At 33.6% G+C, this 6,485-nt stretch overlaps 1 pseudogene; it reads right to left on the bottom strand.

Moving 5' to 3' along the window:
• Positions 1 to 411: 411 nt before the first annotated feature.
• On the bottom strand, positions 412 to 1,921 carry LOC112756605 (probable transcription factor PosF21; annotated as a pseudogene).
• Between the last annotated feature and the right edge of the window lie 4,564 nt (positions 1,922 to 6,485).

Below are 6,485 nucleotides of genomic sequence, written 5' to 3'. Positions count from 1 at the left end.
ACTAGATCTCATTAAAATTCAGTTCAATGATAAACATTAAATAGATCGACTCAGTTATCTTACATAAAATAAATATACCAAACATAACTCTGCAAAAATGGACATCCAATTTACAACATGAATATACTTTTAGGATTTATATGTATGAAATATGAATCTAATTTTAGACTAACCTCAAAATTTACAACATGAACTAAGACTCACATTTTCCCTTAGCATTACTTCCAAAGATTTGGGATCATGCAAGTGTTTCTACTTAAATGTGGATTACAAAGAAATTGTAGTGTACTATGTATGAATATAGGTGTCAGCATGGTTCATCCGCTTTGTACACAGGTCTTTGCCAAACTTTTGTGTTCTTTTTTGGGACCATCGGTGAGGCTATGATCAGTGTCATCTTCTTTGAATGTTCTAATAACAGGTTTTTGCATCCATCATGATAAGCTTCTCCACCATGAATAGCTCGTAATTGTTCTCAATCAAGGGATCCAGCAGATGACTATAGTTTGAATAATATGCCATTTTGTACCTGCAAATTAAGAGAAATACTCTCATGGCTCGATGAATGCACACGAAGAAGGGTGCATCCGTGCATGGCAATACAGAAGTAATACACTATACAACATCCAAATGACATGTGCACAAGTCAATAGAAAACCATGAAACATAAGTTGTAGATAATGAACAAGGACAATACCTGCAATAGAGTTAACTGTGCAGACAAAGATGTTGCTTCAGTTTGCAATGTCTGCACCTTCCTTTCACATTCAACAATGTAGCGCATCTTCCTCTCTTTTGATCTTGCACTGCCTATTGCCCAAATCCTGTTTCACACATCAAAAGACAACACTTATCAATATAGATTTTTTCGGCTCATTAAGGGGAAAAAAAGGAATAGCAAATTGACAACAACCAGCCATACAACTGAATATGCCTTCAACAAGGGCCATTCTATCAAAGCAGTTTCTAGAATTTCCCCTAGCAGGTAGTAAACATAGAGAATAAGAAAAGGCAAAGAATTTTTTTCATAAATCAAATTAGAATATTGATGTTAACAGGACAGTATATGATAAATGCTTCTAAATTCAACTACAGCAACTAAAATATAGTATATAAACATATCTAAATTTCAGAATTAAATAAGGCACAAAATCACACACCAGTCCATAATTGGTTCAGTCTCCCCAAGCTAAAGATAACGACAAAACAAATACGACTTATTCAGAAACGATACCTCTTTGCACGCTTGGGATCAATTAAGGCTAGTTGGGCAAGCTTGACAGCTGACATTGCTTTTTTAGAATCAGTTGCTTGCAGATATGTCTTCTGAACTAGAGACTAGCATCTCAGGTTTGATGGTTGTTGACCCATCCATGGATTGGCTGTGCTGGTGTCTAACTCTAGGCCATTCATTGTTACCAAGGACACTGTTCTCTGCAGAAGAGGTAGGCCCTCCTGATGCAGGACCTGATGTGAGTTGCCAAACCTGAAGCTGCAGCAGCATTAGATGGCTCACCCATCTGAAATGTTGATGTAGATGACGAATTGAATTTATCTATATCGAGGTACATTGAAAGTAAGTCCTCCTCTGTGTCATCAGAAAACGACGCCACATCGGCGCCTCCAACAACACCAAGGTCACTGTCGAAGCTGATATCATCGGGTAGGGTTAGAATCTCTGAATGAACACGCCTGTGTCCCCTATTTCTTGGAGGATTATCGGGCATCGTGACTAAATCGACATTCCATTACCAAAGTGACTGGAGTCTGGGCTAGAACCTGGAACCATTGGAGGATATGACGACGAAGAAGACGGCTCGGATTTCACATTGAAGGCATTTTCAGTGGGTGAGTAACCCAAATAACGTCCTGATGGAGGTGGAAGACCTCCACCATGAACAAAAGGCTTGTCCTTGTCCATGCAGATTCCTTAATTTCAACCCTAACAAACACTATGCAATTGCAATGTTACTGCTAAGCTAATACAGTCCAACCACTCCAAACCCCCCAGTATATCTCATTCCACGAAATATGACAGCCTAAGAATCGAAGAAGGAAAAAAAAGCAGAAAAAAATCAATTTCCTAATGTGAAAGTCCGAGTAATGGTAATTCTAAAAATGATAAAGAATAAGCATCATGCATGCCGAATCGATAACAATGAAATCGCAGATTAGTAGCAAATAGGCGCAGTGGAAGACGATTCAAACACTTATTTTTATTTTTTATTTTTTTATATATGTTTTTGTTGTAAACTTTTAATTTTTAAATTGATTAAAATTTTAAAATATAAAACTTTAGTTGAATTTTGACTAAATTAAAAATATTAGGATAGTTTTTGTTTAATATAAAAAAAATATTTAAATTCTTTTATAAAAATTAAATAAAAATTATTTTTTATTTTTTTTACCAAAGATAGGAGACTCGAATCCGCAACATCTTAATTGAATATAGAAAAACTATGTCATTTGAGCTATTACTCATTGGCTTTATTTTTATTAAAATATAAGGATAATTTAATAAAAATATTGACATGGTATGTATTTAAAAAAAATAAAATTAATTAGTAACATAGAAAATATAATCCATGTATTATTATGCTTACGTATAAATTTTTTATCCTACTGAAGCAAACACACCTCGTTTTTCTTATCTACTGGTGGGTTACTCGCTCTTCGCGTGGGACTGTATTATGATTTATGCATCAAGTGAAGCAATATCAAAAAATTATGAATGCTTTGTTTTGATGTCAAATAATTTAAAAAAATGGTTAATACGAATAATTTATTAAATTAAACCTTAAGTTTATCAGTATAATTTGAATCATTATATATTGTATAGAGGAATTACACCTGCATAAAATAAATGCAAACAAATAATATATTATTTAATGTGTTGCAAAAAAATGTTTCAAATTATTTCAAACTAATATAATAGAAAACTGACAATTTTGCAATAAAAATCTTAATTTTACATTAAATGTTGTAAAAAAATTCAAATTAAATTGTGCTTTTCATCTTGCTCTATATAATAATAATAATAATAATAATAATAATAATAATATATAATTATAAAAAATTAATTATTTATTCCCATCTAACCTATATATATATATTCATGGGGAATTTTTTTGGATATCTATAATCATTAATCAATTAGTATTAGCATTTTCTTTTTGTATTTGGCCATACGAGGCCAGATTCAGTCCAACCCCGACAACCTTTCTGACCCGATGGGAAAGATGCGTGACCAGAGGTCTAGCTCCACCAGAGACACCATTGTCGCTCAGAGGAAGAACACCGTTACCGTTCCATGGATCTTAAACTATTGTCTTAACCCACTTGCGCTGGTTCTTCTTGCTTCGAATCTGACCTACCACTCATCTTCAGGGTAATGTTCAAATTCGTCTCTAAAAGATAACGCGATCGTTTTCATCTTCAAATGATTTTTTTAATCAAATTAGTTCCTTAGTCAAATTAGTCCTTCCGTTAATTGGATGATGACGTGTCAGTTAAGTGCCACGTGGTGGCATGCCACGTAACAGGTCAGTGACATGCCACGTGTCACTTGATATATAAAAAAGTTTTTTATTAGTCAAAATAGTCTTTGAAAGTCCAAACGAAAATCATTTTCATCCCTCAAATTTTAAAAATTAGTCAAACTAGTCCTTATATAATTTTTTTATAATATTAAATTTATAATATTATTTTATACTACTAATTTTAACATTATTTTTTAAACCTTAATAAACAAAATTCTCTTTACATAAAATAATAAAAATAATTAAATTTTTATAAAATTATTTTGTCATTTGTATTTTAAAATTTTACATTTTCAAATTGTAATTTTTTATGTGAATTTTTTTTATTTAAATGAGTTTATCAAATTATTATTGATTATATATTTAAAAATTTAATATTTTAAATTTTAATAAATAATATAGTAATTATTTTAAATTTTAAATCTTTTAAATTTTTTAAAATTATAATTTTTATTATTATTTAATTTATATAGTAAAACTCAATAATTGAAAAACTGGTTTATGGAATCACTTTTTGAATCTTAATATTCTAATATAATTTTTTAAATATTTCATTTAAAACAAAATGAATTTTATTTTAATACGAAGCATATCTATTTATATAATGTACTAGTGCGGAATAGCATGTGTTATGTATAGGTATAATGATGAGTTTGGAAAACTCTTGATTAATATTTGTGATGACTAAACATTATTTAAAATAATTAACTGCAAAAATTAATAATCTGATTTGATTAAATAATCTTTGTTGCAGGTTTTAATATTGGGCCGAAAAATGAGTTTCTGGTTCAAACCCAATAACCAGCCTTGTTGCATGTTTTTATACTAAGTGGCTGAAATTTTGTATTGTTGGGCCAAGCTTAATATTGATTACAACCAAGCCCATGATTAATTTTTGATGAGAACCTTCTATACTTGATCCGAAACAAATCTCATCAAGAAAGTAAATGTTAACCAAATGGGCCAGTTTTAATTTCAATGTTATAAGCCCAAATTTTATTTGTGATGTATGATTCCAAACTTGGTCCAAAACCAAGGAAAAATGAAAGCAAAGTGCTTCCAACGGAACCAAGTCTTTAACCATGTGATGGATTTCAAAATCTATTACATTGTTAATTAATGCATGGGAAACATGAGAGAGAAAAGTTCATCTGAATTGATTGATGAGTGTAATGACTACACGCCACTCTAAGCTAGGGAAGTAAAAGCAACTTTCACCAACTAATTGGTTTATTACATTTGAATTGCTTTTGTTTCAAGCTGTTTATTTTCTCTCATCTCTCTCTTCTTTTCGGTCAATATCCAGAAAATAAAGGAAGCCATGGAAGCTACATGGAGCTACCGAAATGAAGTTGCATGCATCAAGACCATCAAGCTAATGATGACAAGAAAACATACTAAAATAAAAATGAGCTGTGGCTGAGATATTCACCATATTTGGTTAGATTTGGTGATGTATCTTGAGCCTTTCATGCTCAAAAATGGACGAAGAAGATTCGGCCAGCAAGGGAGATTTTTGAAGCATGGCTTGTCTTTGATTCTGCTCAACCACCACAGGGAGTAGCTAGAGTGGCGAAGTGATGGTTGAAGGCAGAGATTAAAGCAGATGAAGTCATCATCATCATGAAGCATCAAGGGCCAGAATTCCATCTTGGAGAGCAAGCCAAGGATGGAGAGCTCGGATTGATGAAGGGTGATGATCAAGAAAGGTCCAGAGGTAATTGCATGTTGAGTTTTGCATGGTTATCTCTTCTCTCTCTATGTGGCCGAACCGGTTCTGTTTGTTGAAGGAGGAAGAAGTTGGTTCGGTTTTGGCTTCAATAAGTGGAGGCTCCCTTCTTCTATAATAAGGGTGGACAGCCACTGTTTGAGGCAAGAAGAAAAATTCGAGAGTGCAAGGTACAGTGTTCTCAGAGCTAGCTGAGCTAACAGTTTTCTCTTCTCCATCAATGTATTTTGTTTTGTATTTTTCTGTTTAATTTTGTCATGTCTTGAGTCTCATGGAAAAAAGGCAAACAGTGAGGTTTGTATGAAAAAGCCATAGAGCGAAAAAAGACAGAGAGTGCAAAATTAAAAGAAAAAGCCATAGATGTCTTAGAGTTCCTTTGTTCATCTATGTTGTGTTTCATGATTCTGTGGGAATCCCCTTGTAAGTTGGGTTAGCACTTTACAAGTTGTAATCAGATTGATTATAGTGAAATTCCATCATGTTTGTGATGGAGACTAGATGTAGGCTGCACTGCACTTAGCAGCTGAACCAGGATATATCTGGGTGTAATCTTTCTTCTCTCCATTTCTGTTTTCTACTGCACAGGAGCAAAAACCAAAATGTCTCGTGCCAAGTGACGAGACAAAACAAAAAGTCTCGTGGCAAGTGACGAGCAAAAACAAAAAGGTCTCGTATCCAGAGACGAGCCAAATCGAAAAAGTCTCCTCTAAGTTCAGCAAGTATTAAGCAACAAAAAGGGGGCTAAGATTCAACCCCCCCTTCTCTTAGCCACTGAAACCATCAATTGGTATCAGAGCCTGGTTTCAAAGAGATCAAGCTTTGCAGCTTGGAGTAAAGATCCTCATGGCAGAAAACATTCGCGCAAATGTGGTGTCCTATAATCTAACTGAAGGTCAATCAAGCAACAGACCTCCTCTTTTCAATGGAAAAACTATACCTATTGGAAGGAGAGGATGAAGATATTCGTACAAGCAGTGGATTATAGACTTTGGAAGATTATTCTCGAAGGGCCTCAATTTCCAACTATCACAAGTGCAGAAGGAGTTGTTTCTCTCAAACCAGAAGCAAGATGGATCGAGGAAGATAGGAAGAAGGTGGAGTTAAATGCCAAGACAATAAATCTGCTCAATTGTGCTATCAGCTTCGAGGAGTACCGACGGGTATCAAGATGCACAACGGCAAAGGAAATCTGGGACAAATTACAAATCACCCATGAA

The sequence above is a fragment of the Arachis hypogaea genome, chromosome 16 (genome assembly GCF_003086295.3).
Source record: "Arachis hypogaea cultivar Tifrunner chromosome 16, arahy.Tifrunner.gnm2.J5K5, whole genome shotgun sequence".
NCBI lineage: Eukaryota > Viridiplantae > Streptophyta > Magnoliopsida > Fabales > Fabaceae > Arachis > Arachis hypogaea.
Note: the sequence above shows the minus strand (reverse complement) of the source record. Positions and strands in the feature narration are given on the sequence as shown.